The sequence below is a fragment of the Pleurodeles waltl genome, chromosome 6 (genome assembly GCF_031143425.1).
Source record: "Pleurodeles waltl isolate 20211129_DDA chromosome 6, aPleWal1.hap1.20221129, whole genome shotgun sequence".
NCBI classification, from domain to species: Eukaryota; Metazoa; Chordata; class Amphibia; order Caudata; family Salamandridae; genus Pleurodeles; species Pleurodeles waltl.
This window is the reverse complement of record NC_090445.1, coordinates 152303078-152325658: the sequence shown is the minus strand read 5'-3', so window position 1 is coordinate 152325658 and position 22581 is coordinate 152303078. Positions and strand designations below refer to the sequence as shown.

The following is a 22581-nucleotide window of genomic DNA, read 5'->3' as shown; positions in this document are numbered from 1 at the left end:
TCACGTCGAGGAGGACGTCACACTTGCATGGCTCCACACGCGACTCCATCTGATGTCATTGTGGCAATAAGAAGTCCTCGCCAGCATGCTGACGTCAGTTCCCTTTTTTCTGCGCCTTCGACACTAACAGTTTTTTTCCTGGCTCTCGAACAGTTACTGTTTCAAAGGTGTTGTTGTTGTCGGGTTACAATGTCTCCACCCAAGAAATCAGGCTTTAAGCCTTGTCATGAGTGCGGAGGTCACATGTCGGTCACAGATCCTCATGAGGACTGCTTGTGGTGCCTAAGTTCGGACTATGACGTGGAGGGGTGCTTTTCTTGCCAGCGGATGAACCCGAAGGCTTTAAAGGAGAGAGAGGCTAAGCTCTTCTTGGCAAAAGCTAAGAAGGGGCATAAGGGTCATCGAATATCTAAGGCGAGGGACTTTTCTTCACATAAGTCCTCGAAGTCACATAAGCAGCGGCACCAGCACCATTCTCAACCCCGTTCTTCCAGGGATCGGTCTTAGTCCCCTCTGAGACAACGCTGTACGACATGGGAGGTCAGTCCAACGGTCACTCCTCAGAGTCCACAAGCTTCTCCGGCGCTGTCGTTGATAAAGGTCTTCGAGTCCCCCGGCTCACTTTTCTCCTGTGTCAACTCAGGAGCCGGTGGCACAAGCTTCGGATTCGGTTGAAGTGCCTCAGGATGAGCAGAGGTTTCCTGCCATCCCGACTCCGGGAGCGGTTCCAGCAAGGTTCCTTAATGCTATGTTTACCATTTTCAACAGAACTATGGCCCCTGCTGGTGCACTGGCTGGTCCCACTGGTCCATTAGCTTTCACATTGGGTTCACCGGCGGCGTACAAACAGGCCCTGTTTGTACCCTTCTATCCAGCTGAAGGTGCTGGTTTGGCGCCGATGGAGTCGATGCCGGCACCGAATGGGTGTCTCTCCATCCTCTCCTCCGCTGGAGCGCCCATCTGCTTTGAAACCGTCGTCGTTGACATCGGCTAATTCTCTGTTGACGCCGCGGTTGGAGGCTAGACTGAGGTCAAGAAGGAGGGCCTTGAGGCTCTTGGAGGAGCAGGAGTATCGGCAACAGCTGTTGGAGGAAGGGGAGATTTCTGGTGCCTATGGGTGAATTTCAGGGCCTGGACTCTGCAAGTGGCCTAGATACATCACAGAGGAGGCAGCATCTTATCACAGTGTGATAAGAAAGGCTGCTGAATTCTTGGAACTTCCTCTACCAGCATCGGAGGTGAAGACGAACATCCTGACTGAGGTGTGGCATCCTTCCTCTACGTCTGTGGAGACCCTACTCCCATTTGGCAGTTCGGGCTGGACTGTTCCCATGGGGAACAGGGTCAAGACTGATTTGCATATGGCTGGGTCCAAACTGGGGTAGCGTGGTGGGCAAAAGATCAATGGATTAAACCCAGATCTTTCTGACGGGTGAATATTTGCATTGTTCAGCATTCCGTCCATCATCCATTCCATCATCTGTTCTTTTTTCCTTTTACATCCATACCACAGCATTTATAGTTCATAGATTTACGTTTTTAAAACGTTTTATTTACATTTTGTTTTAAATCGCACAGATGTGACCTAAGCAAGCTTCAGAGCACTGTAGAGATAGTGCAGTGACAGTAGGGTCAAATATAAGCTGCAATATTTAGTGAGTATAATTTGCAAGAGGAGGTGGATATAATACAAGGGTCAGTTTCCATGTAAATATAAATACAGAGGGTACAATATAAGGTGTGAGAAATACAGTATACCGAAGCGAGGGATACCACAGAGGGGGAATTTTGATGTAGAACTCAAAATGAAAAAGTACACATAAATAAATTTGGAGTCGAATTTGCATAGAAGCAGTGTGGGAGAAATACATTGCTCGGTGATGTTCTTTGTTAGATGGAGAGCTTTATAAACAGGGGGCTTCTTCCTTGTGTCTCTGCAATTTTAATTTTTCGTGTTTATGTTTATATTTGTCTATAGTAGGTGATATAGTGTGGCTTTGTTTTTCTGTGTAACGTATACTTGATGTATGTCCATTTCGTTTGATAAATATCTTTATGTTATAACCATACTTAAATTATATCACGTGATTTTAGATGGTCAATTAAACACTGAAATTGCTGCATCATTTTTGCTCTTGTTAGTTTCCTTATTTGCATAATACTATTATCATAGTTTTCCCTCCGTGGCTCTCTCTAATATTTATTTCTTATTGTTCAGCGTACCTTTTTTGAAAAATAGAAGTGTATTGTTTACAGTTGTATTCATTCACTATGTGACACAAGATGGTAAATGTGAAATTCCCCGATCAGAGGGGGAAGAGAAAGAGTGGGGAATGTTCATGGGATTATGATTATTATTATTATTATTATTTGTTTATTTGAGGTGCAAAAGATTTTTCTAAATATTTTATTGGCATTTCAACAGACAGCTTACAACTGATAAGTATAACGCAAAGGCAATATCAATTGTCTGTGTTTGATAGTTCCATTATCTACCAATTATTGTACATCTGTATCATCCTTATTGGGGACTACCCATTACAGTTGCTTTCGAAACTGAAGTGGCAATATAAGAAAACGTAATCAATAATGAAGAGTCATATCTAAACACCCCCAAGCTCCTAATGCTATCTGGTGTGTTAGAATCAATGCAGCCTTATGTGTGTGTTTAAGACAAGACGTGCTTACAACTGTACCATGGATTGCTGCCTATGGGGTTACAATCCCTCCCTTGAATAGGTAGTATATTGGGTGTGGGTGGTCTCCCTTCAGCCTATGAGGCATTCAGTTTTGTTGTTGAAGAGTCCCCTAGCACCGTCGTCAAGGTCAGCGTCATCATTCCCCAAGCTAGTAAGTAAGTCTTCTGGGAATCGATCATTCCGTCTGGTCCGCCACATGTGTGCTTCCTCTGATCCCACCCATTCTACAAGATCATCTCTGCAATGGTACTACCCATACCGTCACTGTTGCAATGCGGGCTACAATTTCCTCCCAGAATCTTGCAATAATCGAGCAATCCCACACCATATCTAGAAAGTCTGCCTGCGCTGTGCTAGAGAGTGTGCAGTGTGAAGTTCTGTGGGGGTATATAGTGTGTAACCTCTTTTGGGTGAGATATACCATATGAATATAATTGTATTGTACTAACTTTACTCTTTCCTAAACTGATAGTTTATCCACTCTTGTATGTATTATTGTCTCCCAGTCCCTGGGCGTGATCTGTTTGTCACGGGGTCCTGCCATTTTTCCTCGATGTTAAGTGGTGGGCTGTATCTGTCTTCCTAAAGTGCCCTGCATATATGTGTGATCAACCAATGGCCTCCAGCAAAAGCCAACAAAGTGGCCAACAATTGTGTAGGTGGTGGGGGGTCCGGGAATGATGGCCACGGCTGCCTAGCAGTGGCAGCCAGATTTGCATATTGCAGGAATTGTCCCCGGCCCAGCCCGAACGTGGTGCATGCATCCTGTATAAAGGTCTGAGGCCATTATGCAGCCTCCCTCTCTCCATCGATCTACTGACATCACTCATAAAATCTGTACAAATTGGGGTAAGATCCATAAATCTAGATTCGTAGCATAGGGTGTTCATCGTGTCACCCGTTGAACAGTCCGATCCCACAATTCATACATTAGTTTAATGATGTGCAGCAAGGAGTCTGGGGTGTGTTGCCCCCTCAACAGCAACTCTCCCAGCTGGTGGCCTTAATGAGATGCCACTAGAAGACTGTTCCCAGTTCTCTTCGCCATCCAGGTAATGCACCGCATGCTGGAGACGAGCCGCCAAGTAATAAAGTTGCAGATCTGGAACTTCCAATCTGCTTTTGCTCTACTCCCTTTCCAGGGTAGCAAGTCCCTCTCTGCTTCGTCTCTTATTCCATAATAATTGCACCAAGAGTTTATCTACGTGTTTTATGAATTTGTATTGAGATCTCATACATAGCGCTTGCATGAAATAGAGAGAGCAGGGGGAGCACCACCATTTTTATCAGAGACATTTTCTCCATTAGCGACAAGTGTAAAGTATTCCAGAATGTCATAGTCTGATGCAAGGCCCCTTTTACTTGACCGACGAGTTCAAATGTGGCTCGCTCTCCACGTGCGATCTGAATGCCTAAGTAGGGATTATTATTATTATTACTATTAATATTATTATTATTATTATTATTATTATTATTACTATGTTAGTTCTTAAGGTGTCACCCCACCGGCCTATGTTTGTGGGTGGAAAACCTCAATGAAACTTAATAAGAAGTTTTAGGCCATAAAAGATAAACCTAATATACAAACAACATATAATTTGAGCAAATATGACAATCCTGATTTTTACAGATTAAAAATGTAGTGCATGGTACTGCTCCATATCCTGAAATGTATGCAAATAAGGTGTCATGTTTATATACCAAATAATAACATTTTTAATAGAAAATAAACTTTGGGTGATTCCTGATGAAAAGAGATATCCTCTAACTGTTTAGGGCAGGGGTGTCCATTGTAGGTTAAAGAGGCAGATATTCATGGAGCCCCTGCCTATGCCATGGATTCCCACTCTAAGTCAGGGGCAGCTCCTCTGCAATGCTGGAGTAGCGTTGCCCCCTGGCTAAGAGCCAGCAGCAGAAAAATGAACTGATACCTCAATATCATTGTATTGTTCTGCTGCTGGCTTAGCCAGCATGTGAAAGGAGGGGCAGGCTGGGCCATGGGATGAGAAGAGAGTGGATTAAGTGCGCATGTGTGTTTGGACGGGAAACCCGAAAAGGAAAGGAGCGGGGTGGCAGGAGACGGCGGCGGAAACAATAAGTCTTTCTTTTTTAAATTAATTTTATTATTTGTCCCCTCACGTCCCTGTCGTCCTCCAACCTCTCCCCTTTATATTTGCTGCCGCTGCCGCTCTAAGTACATTTTTCTAAAAAGGATTTCATGTAGTTCTGGCATGGCTGTGGTTCTTCTAGACCTCTGTCAGAGATGGGTGGTGTAGGCAGATAGATCCTGATGCTACAGCTGTGGCAGAAATCGTGAACTATGCATAGTAAAATATGCACTATATGATATATGTCGTCGACCCCTTTTGATTTTTAGCTTATCAATTGCAAGTGTATTTTCTGTTTTGATTTTCTTCACGTTTCATGTCCCATTTCCTTTGCTGGATGCAATTTTTTGGGCACTACTATGTTTTAGAAAACCTTAATTTTGTGTTGTACATTGGTGGCATAAAATACACTATACATGCTAAGTAGGATTATTCTGACTTAAAAAGAGCCTGGACATCCATTTTTAGAACTCTGCATCCTGTGACCGGGATGGGTCTCTCTTAATCTGTGCTTGATCAGTAAAGCCTGACTTCGCGTTACCTTCAATTGAGGTGTCATTTGAGGATTATGCTTTGAGTATCTGTAACGCTGCAGCATGGGTGCTGCTCTAGGCTTGAGCTTTGATTCTGAACTGTCTAGTGTGGTTTCCTGTAACACAAGGTTTGTACAGTGGCCTGGGTGCTGTGACCTTAGAAGGTAGTGGCTATCATATGTTGGCTAATGGTGTTCCAGTACATTACTGCCTTTCTGACCTGAATGTTTCCGACTGAATCTGTGAACTTCCATTCCCATGTACAGCACTGGAAGCTGTAGTCATTATCAAGGTACATTTTTAGCCCCTAAGAGAGCTCATATGTTACAGCACTTGTACGTTTTCTCATTTCAACTCTTGGACAGAGGCTTCACTCCAGGCTGAACTTTAGATTAAGTGCCTTGTATAGAATGCAAATATATTTGTATACTAACTTATAAAAGCCATATTTTGTCAGTATGAGCGTGTGGTTTGTATGACTCGAGGTTGTGTAGCATATGGCTTCAGTGTATCTAAACTAGGGAAAAATAAAACACAATAACCCCCACATAGGAGCACATTCCGAGGCTCACAAGGCTGTGAACTGCACAAAAGCCGAAGTGTGAAGCAAGATTTGTAGATGTAGATGGTTTGATCATGGTGTTCCGATACCCAGTGCTTTAAATGAGAAGATACTGTCCGGTACTGAGTACCGGCACTTCTTTAAATTTAAAGGGAGAGTACCTGCAATTCTCAGCACTGCTGCAATACATGTAGTAGGAGATTACCGGCACTTCTCAGGAGCAAATGGGTACTCTAAACAGTGAGTACCTACGCTTCTGCATTTCAGTTCAATGCACTGCAATACCAGACTCGAAATGCCAAGACTTGGCTATGGACTGAAAGGCCCGTACTTCTTTGGGGCACCTGCTAGCCATGGTTTCCGATATTGTAGTCCATAGTAGGTGAAATTCGGAATCTGACGGGATGCTTACTTGCTAGAGAGACTTGCGCCTTCGCCTAACATTGAGCTGGTGGAAGTCTGTTATTGGAAATATACACACTTCAGTCAACAATAGCTATAACGCAGATCACATTGAATCCATCCATCCTTTAATATGCATTTGTCTCAGTTGCTGGATCTGCAACCCTTCTCTCAATCGCATGGTTAACACACTGAAAACTTTGGGATCACTGATCTCCCAAAGAAAGCGTAAACCACTCTCTTCCGTCCTAATTTGTGTTTAATATATAGTGTTCGGGCAATAGAAACCACCCAGATCACCGGGACAGAGTATCAGCAGAAAAAAGGGTGGAAGAGCTAGTTTGGGGGTGAAGAAAACCTATCCCGCCAACCCTTATTTCTTCAGACAGGATTATTGCACTGCACATCTTTTTCTCAAACGCATGGGCCAAATACTTCAGGAAATCCGAAACTACAACTGCCCCGGATGTTACTACAGGCCTCAGGTTACCACAGTTCAGTGCCAGCACCAGCGGCTTCCACTGGAGCCCAGAATTAAATACAAAACGCCTGCACTGGCAGCTGAAAACATCAACTGCAAAGTCTCTGCTGCTTTAGCGGTACAGTAATCTCTATTTGACAACATTGAACGTGAAGCCCTGAATGAAAAGCTTTAGTAGTTACCGCCTTTCAAATGGTTGTCCTAGAAGGACTGATATCCCCGCTCCAGTGGGCCAAAACCTGTCCTGCTACCGGCCTCATATGGAAGTTTTTATCTTGACCTTCAGAAGAACATCGAGGCTCGCTCATACATTCTACACCTGGGTGCCCCTGTACAAGCCTTCATTTTCTCCATAACTATCTGATTTTTGCTCCCACAGCTCCTAAATACCAAATTCGTTTTTTAGCACTTCCGAAATTTCACAAATAAATTTGTTAAGGAGTTTATCAAGAACCCTGTACACACTGCATTACATCTGGTAACCTTGAGGATTCTTTCACCCCGATGTTCAGTGGGGGTCCTTATACCCAAGGGAACTGTCCACTACCCAACCCCACATAAGGTTGTCCACTGTGTCTAGAAGTTTCATGGCGGCCACTCGGAAATATTTTTGTTTCTTGGAAACAAACCTTCAAGCGGAGATGGAAGGGGTTGGTTCTAAGACGTAACCAAATCAATGGCCCTAAGGTGAGGGAATGTTCTTCCAGTGCTGGGGCCATTATTTCTTTTTTCTTCCTGGGAATGCCAAGACTCGCATGGCGTCCTGGGCTGGGCCCCATTGATTTACTGGGAAGGCTTCAGCTCTGCCAACCTCTAAGTCAGTGGTTCGTAACCTTTTGACTTCTGTAGACCCCCACTGAATCATAACTGGAATCCGTGAACCCCCAGTAAATCCTTACTAGAAGCAGGGACACAAGCCTAAGCATTTCAGATGGTTTGAACCACAAAACAATAATAAATACAGAAACAATCATTCATCAAACAAATACACAAATGATTAAATATTGTATTTGTTTCACAAATAAATGTAAAAAACCTAAATGTTAATTTTAATGGGAAGGATGGAGCTTTTCTAAATTCAGTTGATGTCACTCGTCATCCATACTATATTTTGTTTGATGCACTTGCACTGCTCCCACAAATCAATCTGAGATTAATAATTTAATTTTCCGCCTCCAATTTTAAATTCCTTAACATTTACAAAAGTTTCAATTTTCAATTTTGCTTCTTTAGTTATATTCACTTTATTAGTCTGTTAATATTATTTAATATTTGTTAGACCCCTTAAGTAGGCTTCGCAGACCCCACAGGTTTAGAATCGCTGCTTTAAAAGATCCCATAAGGGCCCCATTCCCAGTGCTCGATGGAGGCAGTATTATGAGATTTCCACTAACTCCTCAATTTGAGAGTTTCACACAGGCACCCCAACAATCCCACTCCACACCCAGCTCTGTGCTACTGATTTCCCCAGTATCAGAAACTCCGGGGGTGGGATTAACATTAGGCTTGAACACGGGGCACTGAATCAACCTTAGGTTTTCAACAAGCCAGAGTGCAACTTGGCACGGTCTGAAGACTCAATTGATCAACCAAGTCCTTGAAGAAGAGGGAGATTTTTTTTTAAATATTTGGGAGAATTTAATTCGCCCATTAACTTCTATTTAGGCAGAGGCAATTTCAGGAGGGAGATAGCGAAGATAAAGCCATTTTTCAGCTTAAAAAATGGTGAGCCTCCTATCTGATTCGGGTCTATTGGCATGTATGCGCTTATACTACAGATCCTATGCATTCAACACGATTTTATGGGGCGTGGTCTGTTTTATCCTCCCATTGCATCTGAGATCTTAATTTTTTTGTCACTTTAAGGAGCAAATGTGAAGAAAATTAGCATATTGCTATGTTTTTATATAACCACCGAGCTCCACGTATCAGTGACTAAGGGCCAGATGTATCAAAAAACCAAATTGCATTTCTTAAATAGCGAATTTTAAGAAATGCAAAATGGTATGTATGATTTTTGCGATTCGGTTATAGTGATTTCTTAAAATTCGCAAATGCTATTACCGAATCGCAAATAAAGAATCCAACTCCATTTGCACCTATGGGCCTGCCGCAAATGGTTTTGCATTTCCTAAATTGCGAATTCCAGTTAGGAATTAGCAATTTAGGAAATGCAAATTCCAGGGTGCTGGGGGCCTAAGGCCCCCTCTGCTGCACCCCAAAAAAAAAATTACGGACATGTGAAGCACACACATGCTTTAGGGGCATGTGTGCGCTACATGTCAATTTTAAAAATGCATTTAAAATGCATTTTTAAAATTTGCACATGGTTACCACCAAACTTTTGTTGGTGGTAATTGCATTTCCTAAATACCCAATTCGCATTTAGGAAATGCTTGATACATGTGCTTAAGAAATCGCAAATAAGGATTCCTTATTTGCGATTTCCTATTTAGAGAATCGCAATTTGACATTCTCTAAATGGGGTCACAATTTTAAGGAATCGCTATTTTAGCGATTCCTTAAAATTGCACTGCGAATGCCTTTCATACATTCTGAAAGGCATTTTTGCATTCGCAAACGGCCGAATTTTGCAATTCGCACCGTTTGCGAATGCAAAATCGCTTGATACATCTGGCCCATTGCGATTCGGTAATTGCGATTTTTAAGAAATCGCAATTACCGACTCGCAAAGGGCCATGTATCACATTTGCAAATCGGTAATTGTGATTTCTTAAAAATCGCAAATGCAATTACCGAATCGCAAATTGAGATACTGGCCCAATTCGCAGCTATGGGCCTGTTGGCCCATAGCTGCGAATTTTTTGCATTTCCTAAATTGCGATTTCTGAAACAGAAATCGCAATTTGGGAAATGCAAAAGGCCAGGGTGCTGGGGGCCTAAGGCCCCCTCTCCTGCGCCCCAATTTTTTTTTTTCACATGCAAAGTACACACATGCCAAAAGGGCATGTGTGCTTTACATATTAAATTTAAAAATTCAGTTTTACTGCATTTTTACATTTTGCACCAGCTTACCACCTGGTTGCAGACAATGGTATTTTGCATGTGCAAAATACCATTCTGCGAAAAATTGCAATTTGCGATTTTTTGCAGAATTGCTTTGCGACCTGGATTTTGCGAATCGCAAAATCCAGGTCGCAACGCAGAAAATCGCAATTTTTGCAATTTTCATTTTGTGGTCTGCGAATGCCTTTGATGCTATGCAGACCACGATTTTGCACTCGCAAACGGCCGATTTTGCAGTTTGCGAGTGCAAAATCATTTGATACATCTGGCCCTAAGTCTCTTTGACTGAAAGGCCCATCTTGTCTCGAGACAAATGCGTTGTAGCATGGTGGCTTATCAGTCTAGGAAAAGATTACTTCACAAATAGGGAATACAGATTCACATAAAATATGGCATGCATTTACCTACTTAAATGAATTGCCAGGCTTGGTGCCCTTTTTCTTGAATATATTGCAGTCACTGAAAAGGTTACTTTAAATATCATTCATTGCCTGTGGGCAGATTCCGAGGTTTAGTAAGTTCTAAACAATCCTCAAAGCGTTCTGTACGTCTCCATGCAGATCTCATCAATAAACGATAATCTGAGTTGGCTCACTATCCGCAGTTTGCAGAGGCGAATTGTTTTTGGGAGATGTCAAGAAGTCCTGGTGCCTCTAAAAGGCAGTTATGGATGGAGTGGAGTCTGTTAATTGTTTACTAACTCCTGCCTGCCTTCGAGAGGAACTAGTCTGGCTGCAGATTCCTTATTGAGTAGGATATCATTTGACAAGAATTGGTTTTACCCTATAGACATCATTCGCAAACTCCATTTTATAGTACGTAGAGTAGTACTACAGTAAATCTACGTACTAGAAAATGGTATTCACAAATCTACCAGTAGAAATCTACTCCTCGCCTATGTTTTTTTACAGTGAGGCAGCTCCACATGTAAGCTTACTACTTGGTAATAAATGTGAGACAGATTAGAGTGGTGGGAAGATGGGGTATATCCAGTGCTTTATTTGTGAAAAAATAAGTGCCAGTGCCCGAAGCTCTGCACAGAAGCCTGCACCGGCTCTACTACATGTCTGAACGACCAATACCCAGGCTGCTAGTCTTGCATCAACATTGGGCCTCTTCATTTCACTGCCAGACACTCCTTTCCTCTCTCTCTCTCTCTCTCACACACTCACACTCTTAGGGGGTTCATGGTTCCTCCCTTTGTGATGATTTTCCGTCTTTCTCTTTGTCCTTCTTTACGTTTTGTGTGTTTTCCCCACTCTTGCTGTTGGGAAATGTCTGAAAAGGAAAAATAAATGACAGTCCCACCGGTTTAAATTAAGCACGGGGTATAGCTAATATTAAATAGGAGGGTGTAAGAAACTGGGTTATTAGTTGAATGGGTTGAAAGCTCCACTTAAATAATAAATACAGTCCTTGTCAGGGTAAACCACAAAAGTCACTAAATAAACCTGAGCTAAACCTCTGGTAGCTTGGCGCAACAAAGTCAGACCTAACTTAAAGGCATTGTAAGATAAGTGTAGTCGCACCAAAAAGCACAAAGAAAAATTTGCTGCTAACAGTTCGCGCTGGACTTGGTGAAAGTCACAAGTTCAGGCTGACCACGATGGAATGTGGGTCGCATACAGGAACCAGGTTTGTCCTGCTGAAGAGTTACCTTTTCAAGTCCATGCCAGGAGCTACTGTTCACATTGGCGCGGGCCAGAAGGAGGTGGTTGTTAGCACAAGGAGCATGTTGAGTGTCACGAACGGTGGTTATTATAGTGCAAAGAACCATTTGTCACTGGAGCTTTGCGTTAGCAGTGGATGCGGGATGTGGCTGTCAGTGCAAAGTGCAGCTCTCAGTGTAGTCTTGCTTTGGTGGTTGTCACTGACGGTCGGTGTTGGTGTACAGAACATGTCCCGCTCGAGCTTTGCTTTGGCGGATGTCATGGGGGGCCGTTTCTCTAGGAGGGACATTAGTTTTTTTGCTAGTGTTTGTACTTATTTCTTTTTCTTGAATATCAATTGCACTTGCTATTAGAGGTCACTTTCTTTATATTGTTTGAGAGTTAAGTGATGAAAGAAGTGATGGTAAAAATGTCTACTGTTTTTGAGTTCTGTCTCCCATTTGCCAATTTCCCTTTTTGTCGATTTCATATAAAGAGGCCATCAAGTGAGAAGTCATCAAACAGAATTACATTCAGTTGCTCATGTTGCTGGTTATTGTTGTTGTTGTAAGACTGGGTTAAAAAAACAGCCGTTACACTTGTCACTGACCGTTTGACAGTCTGAGTTGGTTTGTGGGAATTGAAATCTGCAGGTTACTTACTACTCACGTATCTATCATACTTGTAATGATACATGCTACTTTCAGGTTATACATATGTATAGATGTGTTGCAGGCATATTAACCCCCAATTTTCAGATTACAGACAAATTCTCAGGAGGAGGCAAATCTTACCGGGAATTAAACTGCATAAGGATGCTAAACAAAAAGTCTCTTGAATAGATATCTACTCTAAGCTGCCTAGCTTACTGACCTTTGACAGTAGAAACTATAGATTGCTGACATATATCTGAGAGTGCATTGGCCAGATTTCCATATTACAGAGTTCGGGAAATGTACTTGTCAGGCCATACACATCTCCGAAGCAGGTGCCTTAATCCACAAAGCTGTGTTAACTGCATTTGACAATTAAACCATGACCTGCAAGTTACACACGGATCTATGGAATAGAGGCCAACCCCATGCACTTTCCACTTGAGGATGGGATGATCTGTAACCTGCTGCTCGCTGCGCTTTCTATGGCATGTGCGTAACTTGCCAGGTTGCAATCAGTGACATCTTAAGGACTTGTGGGACTCTCGACAAGATATATTTGGAGATCCCCTGTTTGGAGCAACTTTGAATGTATCACCCCTTTTTGACTCATTCAAACCCTCATGATGATAAACAATATTACATTTTAGCTTAAATCTTCGTAAATGAGAGCATGCAAAAATAGCAGAAAGCTCAAACTGTCTGCCTGCCAACCAAGTCGTACCAAAAGAAAGCTTGCACATACATTGATAAAGCCATTTCTTTTTTTAAACTTAGATCTAGATGTATTTGAGTTGTAACAACATTTTATGTATTGTTCGGTGTATAACCAGCTTGTTACTCCAACTGTTGGAAAAACTTGCTAAAGAGGCTTGTGGTAGATGTTTTTGAACTAGTGCTTAGTATTTAAAAAGACACATACATAGTGCTTGAAATTGTAGCTTTAGTTGGTAGATATTTGTAATCATAAATATATCCTCTTAATCACTAGTGTTATTCTTGCGAACAGTGAAAATCAAAGTGCTGCTCTGAGGATTTTCACCTCAATTGAGAGGTTAGGTAGTCAGAGAGAGAGCTGTGAGGTAGAGGAAGATAAGTTAGTGAGGAAGGTGAGAGAGAAATGAGATAGAGAGTATAGGAGGAGTGTGAGGTAGAGAAAGGGTTGGGAGGAAGGTAGCGAAAGGTAAGGTAGCAGAGATGGAGAGAGAGAGAAGTGACAAAACAATAGACGTGTGTGTAAGAAGTGAAGTAGATTGAGGAAAGATATAGGAAGGTCAGATGGAAAAAGAGCAATGAGGTACAGTGAGAGGGGTGAGGTACAAAGAGAGTTGCATAGATAGAGGGAATAGAGAATGATAGATATAGAGGCAGGCACAGTTAGTCATACAGAGGAAAACTCATAAGAGAAAGGTAGTGAAAGAAACCCCCCCCCCATACCCCCCTGCAGGCACATAACCCCACTCCACGCATGGCCTACAGCTGCGACCTGGCCCTGCAGTCAATCCTCTGCATAATTTGGGATTGATGAAACAGTGGGGGGGGGGCATTTACAGCTGCGGGGACCACCACCTCCCTGGAGCTTGGCCACATTTTCAAAGGATAAGGGGGCAGCCCCTGTGCTAACACTGTGATTGAGTACTAAGATATGGGTTTTTGAGGTTACTTCTCTTTTTGCTTATTTGTGTTAATATATGTCACATTGTAAGAGATATAAAACATATACGTGTCTTTCCTTGTGGAGCTTAATTGACTATGTTATTCTTTGTGTTCATAGGTGAGGTGGAAATGTACTTGTGTGATACTAGTGGAAAGTTTATATTACATGGGCATTTCTAAACATTGCTATGTGCTCTACTATAATAAGTGTTTTGTGGTTTACAAAAGTTGTGGACTGTCTCAAAATTGCTGAATGTGTTTTTAAACAAAACTTTAATTCTGATAAAATTGTAGGCAGTTAAAAAGTTATGTTTTTATTGTGGTGACTACAGTATCGTTACCTGGTTTGTTCATAGGCAAAATACATGAATTGATAGTTCTATAATTAATATAGCACTAGTTATCACAGTAGTTTTGACAAGACACTTAGGACCTGATTTATAGTTTGGCAAACGGGTTACTCCATCACAAACTCAACTGATATCCTGTCCGCCGTATTATAAGTGCATTGTATGGCAGACGGGATATCTGTTACATTTGGAGGGAGTAACCTGCCCTCCAAGCTATACATTATGCCCTTAGTAAATAATGATCTACTTAAAAGTAATTATTATACCAATACACATACCTAAAAGTAATTATGTTGATGTGAAATTAGCGGAGGATTGGTATCTCTTGATGTTGTCATCAGTGATGTTATTAATGATGTCATGTGGGATATCAAAGTAATATCATTTAACACATCACAAGTGTTATGTGAGATCATGAGCATTGCATTATGGGACACAAGTTAGATTTAGTTTATCGAAACATAATTGGCAAATTTTAGTTGTTTTTCAACTGCTTATAAAACAAAACTGCACGTTTAACTGTTTTTTCAGTTAATTTATTGTCTTATATGCAAAGTTGATCATAATTTAACGTACTCTTTGTTTTTTTAGTGTATTTCTGATTTTATCATATTCTGCTTGCAACTTTTTTTGGAAATCATCTAACTGTCCCAATGCACGGGATTTTGCTGTACACAGTCTTAGGGACTGCACTGCCCCAACTGTGGCAGCCAACTCTGCAGTGGATGCCTTGACCTTTGTATAGATTGGCTACAGGGCATGACTTATGGCAAACCCGACTCCGGACCCTTGTGGGTGGCTAGCATTTGATGTGTTCAGCAACTGTGCGTGGCTAGCCACAGCAGTCCAGGACTTTTTGCCATGCACAATGAGAGTTTGCTGCTGGGCTTGGCCAGAGGCCCCACTCCCTCTGTGTTGCTAAACCCCACTGGCACATGGTCTTTGGGAGGTCCAAAAAAGGACCAGGGCCTATTGCCACAGGTTTACAGACATGTTGTTAGGTTTCTTGAATCTCAGAGGCTGCACTGGGACCCACAACTCCTGTAGCGTCTATGATATCTTAGAAAAAACACACTTTTTAAAAATAAATTATTCTTTTTGGGTCTTTCTGGCGCTTCCTCACCTGGGCCTGAAGCACAGAGTCCTGCAATGAAGGCAGCAAGAGATTTTGATCTGTGAGCCCGGCCAATCGGAGGGCTTTAGGTCATGAACCTGGCTTTGGATTTTACAGAACTCTAATGGCATATTGAGAAAAAAAACTTCCTAGTAAAATCAGACTTTGATTTTTTTTATTTTATTTTTTAACATTTTGGCCTTGTGGGAGGTTTGTGAAACCAGGTAGAGAAAGGGTTGGGAGAAAGGTAAGGTAGCAGTGATGGACAGAGAGAGATAAAAGTGACAAAACAATAGACGTGTGTGTGTGTGAGGTGTGAAGTAGATTGAGGAAGATATAGGAAGGTCAGACGGATAAGGAGCACTGAGGTACAGTGTGAGGGGTGAAGTACAAAGAAAGTTGCGTAGAGAGGGGGAATAGAGAATGATAGATATGGAGGTAGGCACAGTTAGTCATACACAGGAAAACTCATAAGAGAAAGGTAGTGAAAAATTTGGCAGATATTCAATATGTTCATCTCACAACTATGATTTTCAAATTTGGGCTGATTCACAAAGGGGGCGCTCGTAAATGAGGGGGGGGGGAGTTAACTCACTAATTGTGGAAACATTTCACAAATCGTTTGGCAAATCTTTAACATTGTTAGTTTTCTGTTGGCATGTCGCATTTTATGCAGATCAATCAAGGGGGGGGCACATTTTAAAGTGAGGGGTCTGAAGATCTATGATATTCTAGTATGTTTGGTGCGTTATCACAGATCTGTAACAAATTTGGCAGCCACTTATTGTGTTAAGCTTACTTTATATATAAGGCGTTTCATACAGATACATCTAAGAGGGCCATAGTTAAATGAAATGTGTCAGGTCTTCATTTGCTATAAACCTTGGTGTTAGCTAATGAATCAGCATTATATCTGGAAGGTTGTTAGCTAGTGAACCCCAGTACTGGGATTTCAGGTTTCAGCCAGAATTGACAAAGGGGGCAAAGTTAAAGTTGGGGTAAACTTTTTGATTTGCTAATATCTTTGGTGCTGTATCATGAATACTTATGGAATTTGGCAGGCCCTTTGTATGTTTAGCTTACTTATTGTATATTGAGTTTCATGAAAATCCGTCAAAAGAGGGCATAATTACATGGGCAAAAAGGTGTTCATTTGTTAGCAACTTTTGTGCTGGTTATTAAACCTGTGTGGTATTTGAACGCTTGTAAGCAAGTTAAGTTCTGTACAGCGATTACAGGTTTCAACAAGATCTGATAAGGATCCCAAAGGTAAGAGGATGGGCTAAGTAAAAGGGGCCATTGTGGGTTGGCTAGTCAGTCTTTTGGTTTGTTGTGGGGCCAAAGGTTGTGTACATTGGGTGTTTGCCAAACTGTGTGGACTACAGTGGGGCTGAAGGATATGTGCAAAAGGATATTGCACATGTCCTAGCTCCTAGTGAGGGTTTGAGCCAACCTGCCACAAACTGCCAACCCCCACGCGATGGCCTTCAGCCTTTATGTAGCTTGGGCTGGCCACAGTGCCTGTTATTTCCTAATAACTTTGAAACTGGTTAATGAATTGCCATTATATTTGGTGGGATCTTATCAATTTAAGCCCAAGGCTGGAATCTCAGGTTTCAGGCACATCAGACAAAGGTGACAAAGTTAAATGAAGAGGGCACAAAAAATTATTTTCTAATATCTTTGCTGCGGTTTCATGGACTAGTATGACATTTGACAGACATTTAGCATGTTTAACTAACACATAATTTGCTGCAGAATGCCTACCGTCAGTGCTGCGCACAGCCTCCTGCCATGCATACCATGCTTGGATGTTGGTCCTGGCCTGTACCCTGGCCTTTTTTTTTTTTTTTAAGTCAGTATTTTGAGGATTCGTGAGTTCTGTTCTAAGTGCACCAATCTTTGGTATGACAGGCTTGTAATGGACAACAGGAGTTAAAACATTCATGTCTGATGAGGGGATCTTATTGTTAAATCTAGATTCAAGAAGAGACTGCAAACCTAAGTTTGAGGCCTTTCTGCAGGATAACGGTACAGATATCTCTAGCTTTTAACCTTTCAAAGTCCACCAACACATTATTGGCATTTGTTTAAAACTACTGAATGAATTTACACCAAACCAAGCACTTCTATCTGTAATAGAGAGCAGAGATCCTCATGAGTTAAAAGTGAAATTGCTTCTTGTTTGATTACCCTTTGAACAGTCCTGTAAGTGCCCCCCACCTGCACTGGTTTGTATGTAACACAAACGCAAAATATTGTGAGTAAGCTAAACACAGTAACAGTCTGTCAAATGTGGAGATCCGTAAATCTGTGCTAAAGTTATTAGCAAGTAAATTATTGTATGATAACTGCAGTTATTATTATTAGGAAATCTTGTATAGGGCTCAGCTACCCACACGGTGTTTCCCAGCGCTCTAGGAACAGGTAGGGTCTAGCATGATCATGCTGACTCAAAACATCCAGGTTTTTAGCTGTTTTTACAATGTAGTCAGCGAAGTGCAACTTCTCAAGTGTTCCAGTACTACATTTCAAAGCTTAGGGCCCAGTTATGCAAAAGACCGCTCTCCAGTGCGTCTGTTTAACTCTGGGAACAGTGCACCGGGAAAGGTCACTGGAACTTAAGGGACGAGGTGGCTGATGTGATGTCACCATTTCAGGGCGATATTAGGAGCGGACCCCCTGCTCTTGTGCACATAGCACAAGGCTTTGAATTGAAGCCATTTCTCCACCTTGAGCCAGTGAAGCTCTGAAGGAGAGATGAGGCCAATGCATTTTTCAGGAGTCTGTAGAGCAGAGATCTTCAATCTGTGGGGTGCAACCGCTGGGGGGGGAGTGGAGTCAAGGGAAGGGGGTTGCGCATTCCCATAGCCTCACATCTGCCTGAAATTTCAAAAGTTTTGCTTTTGGTTTTGGTAAAAGACAACCATCCAGGGTGATTAAATACAGTAGTTAAAATGCTTCACCAGGAGTGCCATTGGGGGAGTGTCCTGTGCTGTGAAACCGGAGCCCAGCCAGGGGCCCCTGCTTGCCTGAAAGAAATGCAAATGTGCCCAATGGAATTAATCTGCACATGTAATGGATCTGTGGGAGCATGTACTGGCTTTAATTGATCAAATCAATGGAAGCTTTGTGACGACAAAGATTTATTATTTTTGAGTGGTAGTACAAAGAGTTGACAACTGAGTTGGGAAGTGCATGATTTTAATTATTTCCATAGCGCTTATACCCATAAGGAGGTGTTGAAGGGGCAGTTAAATATAGTCTGTTACTAAAATCTATGTTTTGTAAGCACCATTTTATTGTGAAAACTTTTGCACATTTTGAAGCAGTTTCTCTTATACCGTGTGTTATGCAAGTATAAAATAATGACTCACATATTCACAGTGCTTTTTGCCACAGGCTGTGTGTGACCTCATAGAACTAAAAATAAAAAAGTCACTATTCTCCATTGCACCAACTTAGATTTAATTATGTGGCTTTCTGATTACATACAGATCCCTGCAGTGCATTAACCAACAGAGGTTTCATAATGTAATGTACTGTATTTCCCACTGAATAAAAACTTGTAATATATTTTTCATTGAAGCTGCTTTTTATTTTATATGTAGGTAACTGACAGTGGAAGACCTAAAAACTGAAGTCATCTACAGCGCCAAACTAATATAACCAGGAGTCAGTTTTTGCTAAAATCGAAACATCTGTTTTCATTATGTTAAACATAAAAACCTTTTTCGAAAAATAGTGTGAAAGAAGATTAAGGGACCACTTCCTCCACTGGAATTAAAGAAAGCATCCTACTTGGACCTTACAGTTAATCATTAATGATTGTAAATGGCATGTTTTAATTATAATGAATGGCGTTTACCAACCTCCAATTCCATGCAGTTGTAAAAGCCAAGCTATCCGCATCCTATGAAATATAGAATGATTCTCCTCAGATGCCATTCACTAAAGTTGCAGCCCATGCATTACAGCCATTATACCCAGGACCACTTGAATTATTTGATTGTGCAGGCATGGCGATTTTTCCATAATATAGATTTGCCACATAATCCATCATCTGCTGCATAATCTTCTGATTTTAACAAAAAAAATGTTTTAGCTCAAACGGTTTAAAAGCTACTAAAAAGCAGCAACACGTTGCTGTGCAGTAGAAGGCCCTTTGCAAAGCTGGACTGGTCACTTTTTTGTTGCTTATTATTATATTTGGGTGTTAAACTGGTACTAATGAGTTGCAACCACAGATTGACCATCTCTTTCGCGAAAAACAGGCACTCCCATAACATTAGTTCAGGAAGGTGTTATCAACCAAATAGGTTTTGTCAAATGATGTTTTTTTGTGAAAAATAAAGTAACATTGTGCATTTGTGTGTGATTGTTTTTGGAGATTTTTTGTTTGACCTTTGTGGTAAGCCATTGACACCCAATCTCTGTCACCCACAAACCTTTGGTTTGCTAAACACTTTTTAATATTCTTTCCACACAATAAAAATGATTTGCTGTGGGAAATGGCGGTGTTTATGGTTGGCGATGGTTGGCAAAGATGAGGAGTATCAGGTTCTGGAAATTTTTCTCAGAAGGGAGTCCTTATGTCTAAAAACTTTGACAGGGGGGTTGGCATCAAAAAGTTTGAAAACATGTGCTGTAGAGCAACCTGGCAACCGAGTTTTGAACCCCTTGCAAATGTCTCATTAATGCTTTGTCTAAGCCCAAATAGAGGACTTTGCTGTAGTCCCGCTTAGACAAGATGACAGTCCTTTGAGCTGTGAATGGGAGTAACCGGGTGATTTTCTGCAGCCATTTCAGGGCAGCAAAACAGGTAGAGGCCACCTTTGCTCCCTAAGGCTCCATAGACAGCTTAACATCCAACAGAAAACCAAGGTTCTTAAGCTAATGATCTGGAGCAGGAATAGCATTCAAGGAATGTGGCTAGTGCTGTGGGACCGAGAGGGATGGGTTCTTTCCTAACAGCAGTATCTCAGTCTTGTCTCTTAATTTTAAGAGAATTGATATTCATCCACGAGTCAACCAAACCCAAGCAGGAGCTCAGGGCCTCAGAATTGTGGTCCTGGGCAGATGGCAAAGAGAAGATGATTTGCGTGTCATCCATGTAGGAGAATACGTTGAGGTCACAGCTTTCAACCATGTCAACCAATGGGCAGACATAGATTTTAGATTACGCCGGGCTAAAGGCTGATCCTTGGGTAACCCCTGAAGTGAGGATGTACCACGTGGAAGAGGCGCTGCCTGAGGAAACGTGGAAGGTATTTTCCTTTAAAAAAGGTGATATTGAGTCTAAAGCTGTTCCTTGAAGACCCACATTAACCAGTCTCATTAAAAGTGTGTTGTGTCGTGAGACACAGTATTGAAGGAAGCGCTGAGGTCAAGTAGGTTAAATACTCCTTTCTTGCATTCATCCAGGAGCCGCCTAAGATGTTCTGTGACTCCTTCAAGAGCTGACTCGGTGCTGTGTCCTGGTCTGAACCCTGACAGAGAGGAATGTAGAAACTTTTAGGACTCCACCTAACTGGAGAATTGTTTAACATGTTTCTTCATGATTTTAGACATAATGGGACGCATAGAAATCGGTTTGTTGTTGACTAGTTGGAAGGATCCAAATTAGGCCTGTTTCCATGGCTGAGGAATGTGCCCCTCCTAAAAGGAGGAGTCCCACCAGAAGTACCATAATATCCGAGTCTAGAGTGCAAAGCTTAACTGGGGGAAGAGGATCATTGGGTGAACCAGATCTTATAGATTGTGCCAGTAACTTAAATAGAGGTGGATCCAGCATGTACCATTAATTCAGTTTCTGGTGGGCTAGTGTGGGGACAGGAATGTTCAGGTCTACAGCGACGGAAGACGGAAGGCTGATGTTAGGCTGGCAGAAATCCCTTTTGTTTGCCCACAGTGAGAGTTGGCTGATGTTAGGCTGGGAGAAATCCCTTTTGTTTGCCGACAGTGAGAGTTGGATGTCCTGCACCTTGTTAACAAAATAGAGCACCTGTTCCTCATGCTGATACTGGGGTAGTGCTGTGACGATGTGGCGGTATTAGGGTCAGAGAGTTCCTTAACTATTCTAAATAGAGTTTTGGGACAATTTTGGGCTAAGGTGGTTTGGTCTGAATAGAAGGTGGCCCAGGTGGCTCCTCAGAGACTGTGATAATGTCTCAGTGCCATTTTGTATTTTAGCTTGGAGTCCTCATCATATACAAGCTTCCCTTGCATCTAGTTTTCTCTATCTCTACCTGTAGTGCCTTAGTAAATCCCGGGGGCCGGAGGGTGAGACCTGGCTGGGCGACAGGTTTTTGTTGACAGGACAGTGTCTAGTAAGTCTCCCAACCAATCATTAATCCTGGGCTGTTTTTGCTCGGCCACATGTACTACGTTGGGCATTGTCTTCCTCAATTGGCTATTGAGGGCTGTGATGTCCAGTCTCGATACGCCCCGGTGTTAGACTGTGCTCTGTCCCACCTTCTAGGTGGACCAGAGAGGGTCCAGACAGAGAAAAGACTTCATTTAACTTTGCTTCCTAATTTCTCTCGTCTGCATGAAACATGAGATTCTTGCAGTGGGCATGGAGCAGTGGAACAGCCCACTTCAGAGATTGACTTAAGTCACTGTGAGTGATGGCAACCTGCTCATGCACAATGTTTGCATCTTCAACAATGTAGTCTCCTTCAGTGCAGGGGTACTACTGGCCTAAAGTGTTTTTTTCTTTTTAAATAGCCTTTTTTCCCCTTTGGTAAGGGTCCAGCATTATCACCCCATTACAACATTCTTCATATGCGTGCATCGCGCGCCCTTTATTTGTGGATAACTAGCACTCAAAAATGGCCACCACTGTGTGAGATGGCTCCACCCTCTGAGTTGTTTTTATTAAACTTTACAAAATTCATTCAATTACTGCTTCATTATTTATTTAATGTATATTTTCCATGTATGTTCGAATACGCTTTTATTTATTTTTTAACCCAAAATCTTTCTAAAATGGCTGGCAGTGCGTGCGCTTGTGCAAATATGCCAACATTTCGAAATAGGAAAGAGGGAAATAGTGGAAAAATATCAAGGGGTGGAAGGGTGTTTTACCCGTTGACTAACGTTAAAAGGGAGGCAGTTTTAGGCAGGGCGGCTGTTGAAACAAGCCCTATTTGCTTTAAAGGTCGGGACCATCCCGCCTGAATCGGGTATGTTGTCATGTATGCTTGTGGCGGCTATACTAGAATGTGTTTTTTTTTAAACTATATGATTGCAAAGAAAATTCCAGATGCTGACTGCATACACCTGCGTGTGCATGCATGGGTGGTAATTTTGTAATGGCCTTTGTAATCAAGAAGCCAGTATGGT

The 22581-nt window shown here is 42.0% G+C and overlaps 1 protein-coding gene across 2 annotated transcripts in view; it reads left to right on the top strand.

Moving 5' to 3' along the window:
- The window catches only part of ZNF385C (zinc finger protein 385C), a 598456-nt gene that overhangs the window by 346004 nt on the left and 229871 nt on the right, over nt 1-22581 (top strand). The gene's annotated exons all lie outside the window — the stretch shown is intronic.